This window comes from Sus scrofa, chromosome 2 (assembly GCF_054392235.1).
Source record: "Sus scrofa isolate SSC_HxYL_T2T_F1_AM1 chromosome 2, Sscrofa_HxYL_maternal_Yorkshire_Landrace_v2.0, whole genome shotgun sequence".
NCBI lineage: Eukaryota > Metazoa > Chordata > Mammalia > Artiodactyla > Suidae > Sus > Sus scrofa.
The window spans coordinates 72,532,002-72,537,980 of NC_139384.1; the positions used below are offsets into that span (position 1 = coordinate 72,532,002).

Sequence of the window (5,979 nt, forward strand, 5' to 3'; positions counted from 1 at the left end):
AGTGGGTTAAGTATCTGGCATTGCTGTGGGCTGTGGTGTATGTCGCAGATGTGGGTTGGATCTGTGATTACAGTGGCTGTGGCATAGGCCAGCAGCAATAGCTCTGATTGGACCCCTAGTCTGGGAATCTCCATATGCCACAGGTGCAGCCACCAAAAGACAATAAATAAATAAATAAATAAATAAATAAATAAATAAATAAATAGATATTAGAAAAAACAACATTTACATCCCAATCCCCCATCCCATCCCATCCACAATCTGTCCCTTTTGGTAACCATAAGTTTTTAAGTTTGTGAGTCAGTTTCTGTTCTGCAAATCAGTTCATTACAGCCTTTTTTTTTTTCAGATTCCACATATAAGTGATAGGATATGATGTGTGTATCTCACTGTCTGACTAACTTCACTTAGCATGATAATTTATAGGTCCATCCATGTTGCAACAAATGCCATTATTCTATTCCTTTTTTATGGAACAGTTTCCCTTTCTCACTCTCTGTGGGGGTTGGGCGTGTGCTGGTTCCTTACATAGGGTTAGGTTAGGGACAGATCTAGGGGTTGGGCCTTTTGGATGGCTTAGGTGGTCTTGCCACCCCTTTGGTGGTGCTGTATGCAGAGTTCATGCACAGTACCCTGCTTTACCTCTCAGCTCTTCAGAAGTGGCAGTGTGGTTTTTGGTCTTTTTATATCTTGTTCAGATTTAGCTGCAACTGTGCATACACTCAGTTATTCTTATTCTCTTATAGTTTCTTTGTATTTTGTTGCTGTAGGAGACATTTGTCCAGGTGTAAGCAGTGCAGTAAGGGTCCCAGGTCCCAAGCCCCAGCCAGTTTTGCCATGATAGTCCATGCTAGGGATGGCTTCTCTGCTGGGGGTGGGGAGGGGACTCCAAGATGGTGGGCAATATTACCACATCCAGGATGACCTGGGTTAAAGGCAATAATTACCCTGCTGCATGGCTCCCTATGGCTGTAGGTGCTACTGCATCCAGGAGGCCAGTCATGTGTGCCACTTCTATCAGTGCTACCATGTTTTCTGGTGCTATTGGCTCAACTTCCTCAGCAGTGGAACTGGGATCAGAAGCACTATTTCTACTGTTCCCCTGCTTCCACCTCCCTTTATGTGTCAAAATTCACCTACCTTCAGATGTATGACTGTATGAATCTCTGGTGTCCTTAGGTGTTGGGCAGAGAAGCTTTTCTTTAGTTAGGGATGTTTTACTAATAGTATATTGAAGAGGTAAGACAAAGGGAGTTTTTAATCCACCATGATGCTGACATTATGAATGATAAACTGCTTTTTTTTACATAAAATCTAAGTTAACCGACATATAAATTGAGTCAACTACCATATAGTAGTGAAGAAAGCAATACCATACAGCTGTATACAACATCAGAGATGAATTTTAGAATTACAACATAGAGATTTTCAGGTGCATGTACATTAATGAAGCACCCAACCCAACAAAGATGAGAACAACCCCTCTCAGTACAGTCTCACTTGATAGTAGAGCCATTATAGTAAATACTTGTTGTTAGGATGACTTCTAATGCAGCAATAGTTAACTATTGCAAAATAAAAGTCAATAGAACTGAGAGAAATTACAACAATCTTCTCATTCTAGGCATTTATTCTCATATTTAAAGACAGCATTCCTAATTACTCTGTTTTTAAAGTTTTTTTTTTCCAATAATTGCATTAGAAAACGACTCCACTAGCTTCCATTCCAGATAAGAAGAAACTTGGAAGACCTGTTTGTTGCCTTAAACTGTAGCCCTGAACCACATGACTGGAGAGTCATCCAAGCTCTCCAGTGAGCCATCCTTGGATCATGATGACATAAAATTATATGTACATATAAACTTGACCCTTAACTAACACAAGGAATTGAGACATAAACACACTGCATAATTAAACATCCTTATAATAACTTTAGTCCCTTCTCTATATCCACTAATTAAACCAAATTAAATATAATACAATTTACTTTGGTTGTCATCTGTATGTTTTTCGTATGAGTAATGCAACTTGTGATTATTTTTTTCAGAAAGACAAGAGGTAATTATTTGATATGGATATATTTAATTTCAGAAGTAATCATTCTACATAAATATAGTATGCCTTATCAAAGAAAGGAAAATTTATAAACACTTCTAAACAAAAGTCAAGAAAGCTTTAAGGTAGGAAAAAGTACAAATGGCCTAATATATAAAACAAACAAGAAAAAAAAACCAACAAAAGAAATACTGAAATTGTATAGAAAAGTTAAATAGCAAAAAAAAAAATGAATATCTCAGGAAACAAGTAAAAGGAACAAATTTTATTCTACAATTATCAAAGAATCACAATTGCTTGTTCTGAGGTATAAGCCATGCAATAAGAGCAATAGATCACCCCCAGGGTAACTGGGCCTTTGAATCTGGCTTCAAATAGAATCTCCACAGAGCCCTCTTTATGTCCTTATTCCTCAGGCTATAGATGAAGGAGTTCATCAAGGGCATGACTACAGCGTACATCACCGAGGCAATTGCACTGGATTGTGACCTCTGGGTAGTAGAAGAGCTGAGGTACACAGCTAGAACAGTACAATAAAATAAGGAGACAACTGAGAGGTGAGACACACACTTAGAAAAGGCTTTGAACTTTCCCTGAGTTGATGAGATTCTACTTATGCAAGAGACTATTTTAGAGTAAGAATAAAGGATACCAGAAAAAGGACCACCACCCAGCAGGACAGTTGAAAAATACATCACCATGTTATTGATAAATGTGTCAGAACTGGAAAGCTGTACCACCTGATTGAGTTCACAGAAAAAGTGGGGGATTTCCAAATCTGGGCAGAAGGACAGTCACAACACCATTAAGGTATGTGACAAGGAATACACAGCACACAGTGTCCAGGATATCAGAACCAGCAATCCACAGAGTTTGGGATTCATGATAACTGAGTAGCACAGGGGGTGGCAAATGGCCACAAACCTGTCATAGGCCATCACACTCAGGAGAATGTCATCTAAGCCTGCAAACAGTATGTAAAAAATACATCTGGGTGATGCAGCCATCAAAGTTTATGACTTTGCTCTTGTTCTGAATATTCCACAGCATCTTTGGGATGGTGGTGGAGGTGAAACAGATGTCTGTAAAGGACAAGTTGGAGAGGAAAAAATACATGGGTGTGTGGAGGTGGGAGTCTGAGCTGACAGCCAGGATGATGAGCAGGTTCCCAAACACAGTGATCAGGTACATGGAGAGGAAAATCCCAAATATGAGGGGCTGCAGTTCTGGTTCCTCTGAAAGTCCCAGGAGAAAAAATTTTTCAACTTCTGTTTTGTTCCCTTGTTTCATAGGATGGAGGTGAATACTAGGAGAAAAGAATATGACATGACTAATTTTTGCACAAATGGGCATAGTGCATATAGCCTAAGTGGGGCAATTTCCCTATTGCAATAAAGAATTTGATTTTAATATTTTGGATATAGATAAGTTCTCCTTGACTTAATCCCTATTTCATCTCTGACTAGGAATTTTTGTCCAATTTTTAGCATATGCCAGAATTATCGATGTGTTTATCATTTTAATAAGAAATTCTTCTATGCTTTTGAGAAATACATATTGCATACAGACTATGTTCCAAGCCCATATTGATAATAAATATAGAGTACTGAAAAAAAATCCCACAATCCAAGGATAATGAAAAAGGATATGCAAATAAAAATATTGTGAAACATGTCAGAAGGTGACAGATGCCATGGAGAATACAAATTCAGGTGTAAAGGAGAGAGCGGTAGGAGATGTTATTTGTACCGAATGTTCAGGTAAGGCCAACAAACAAGGTGATATTTGAACAGACTTCAAGGAATAGAGAGAAAGAGCTAGTATGCTATAAGGAGAAGTGTGTGCCTGGCAGTGGGAATGGTCACTTCAGAGGACATAAAGAAGATTCTTGTTTCATATCTTCAAATCCAAGCAATGAAGCCAGTGGTGCAGAGGAATGAGCAAAAGGAGGAGTGATGAGAGATGGTGTCAGAGGATGTTGAGAGACAATGTAGCCTCCCTGCTACAGCTACAACTTTGGTACAGAGAGAATCTCTTGTTCACATGCTGGTCTCTGCATCTTATTAATTCTGGTGCAAAGGCATCCTAAGAATTAAAGAAGATGCCATCCTTCAGTGCCATCTATTTGTTGAATTCTGAGATGAGTTACTATCACGCATTTCTCATTCAAAAACAACCTCTTTACTCCATGAGTGGTTACAGCTCAAGATGGTCATATCAGATTGCCTTTCACCTAAAGAATATATAAACAGTATATAAAGTTCCAGTTCATAAGGTTCCCAGGTAACAAAAAAGTTGAAATTACTTTTAGTAGGGCCACTTCTGCTCAGAATAGAAAGAATATTTTTAAGTAGACAGAAAAACAGAGAGAATTTTTTAAGATAGACAGAGAGGAAAAAAAGAGAGGGAGAGAGATGAAATGGACATATGGACTTTAGGGGGAAAAAGATGATAATATAATAAAGCTAATAAACTCATATGTCTCCTGACACAATGTGATGAAGAAAAGATTCCTTAGTTTGACATCATTCCAAATCCAATAACATCCTCTTGATGATTAGAAAAATAATAAGTATTTTTTTCCAGGATTTGTAAAGTGTTTCACATCTTGAGAGGGATAGAAGACCTGTCCTTCTCCCCTACTGGAGAAATTCCATCTTTATGATATGAAACAATTTACCAATTGAATACCCCAAGAAGAACATAATCAAGGGTATAAACTAAGTTGGAAAATATACAAAATACAAAGTTGGGTATAATTTCTATGACATGGTAGACATCTTCTTTCTTCCTGAGCCTTTTCCCTATTTGTCTATTCTTGTTAATTAATAAGATCCTTGGACTTTGGTTCTCCTTTTACTGGAGGTGGTATATGCCTCCCATTCATTTTTCAAATTGCGCTTCCATGAATGCTATTTAATTGTCAATGCTGACCCTTGTATTGCCGAGTGTAATGTTCACTTTTTCAGCATCATAAATGAATACATAATTAGAAAAGCTACGAAAAACTAGAGTGATCTCAAGCATCTGAGCTGTGCTAGATCGGTGCTCAGGTGCATATTCTTGGCTTCCATTCTCTCTGATCCTGTCCTACAGTGTATGTTCAGCTCTTGGACTTACCTATGTGCAGACATTGAGAGGAAGTCTTCCTTGCAGAAGTCAAAATTTCTCCCTAAATTGGAGGAAGTTGGTCTGGTGATGCAGACCAAAGTTTTCTCTCAAAACAAGACAACATGAGGAGATCAAGCATTGGGCTCCTATTCAGACTTTGACTGCAACAGCAAGGGCCATGTCCTGCCCAAGCAAAAGTTGCAGAGGCTGAGGGACTGCAGCACAGAGATATTTACAGCTTCATATGGCTGCTCATTAGGCTTGTTTTCCTCTTATTACTTCACCCACTAACTATATGATCTCCCTTGGAGACACTAGTATGGACAGGATGGAATTTTCCTGCTATTTCTCTAGGAGACTACATTGTAAGCTAGGTGAATTCAGTTTTTATTGCTCCTTCTCCATGAACTTTCCTTGTTCCAAAGCTTTAAGCCTCCCAGCACATTATCACATTCCTGAGTTCAATTTTTCTAAAAAGTATATTGAGGATTTGTCTTGAACAGGCCCCTTGGGTCTTCAAAGCTTTGAGGGGAGAGATGACCCCTGAAATTTCTTTAAAAATATTACCCCCATTTTCAAAAAGTATGGTAACTTTGCTCTTAGTTTTTGCTCTTACGTTAATATAAAACCTTATGTTATTTACTACTTGGATATATGATATTTTTTCCAAACCAATTAGAGGATTCATACTTACAGAAGAAGTTGACTGTCATTTAGTCTCTAATTATAAAATGTTTGTAATTATGAGACATATTTAGATATGTAATACACCATAAACTATCTTAGTATATGGTAGGGATTGACAGATTTAAT

General features: G+C 37.9%; 1 pseudogene; it reads right to left on the reverse strand.

Moving 5' to 3' along the window:
* Window positions 1-2,390: 2,390 nt before the first annotated feature.
* LOC110258784 (olfactory receptor 7A17-like) lies at window positions 2,391-3,345 on the reverse strand (annotated as a pseudogene).
* Window positions 3,346-5,979: the final 2,634 nt, after the last annotated feature.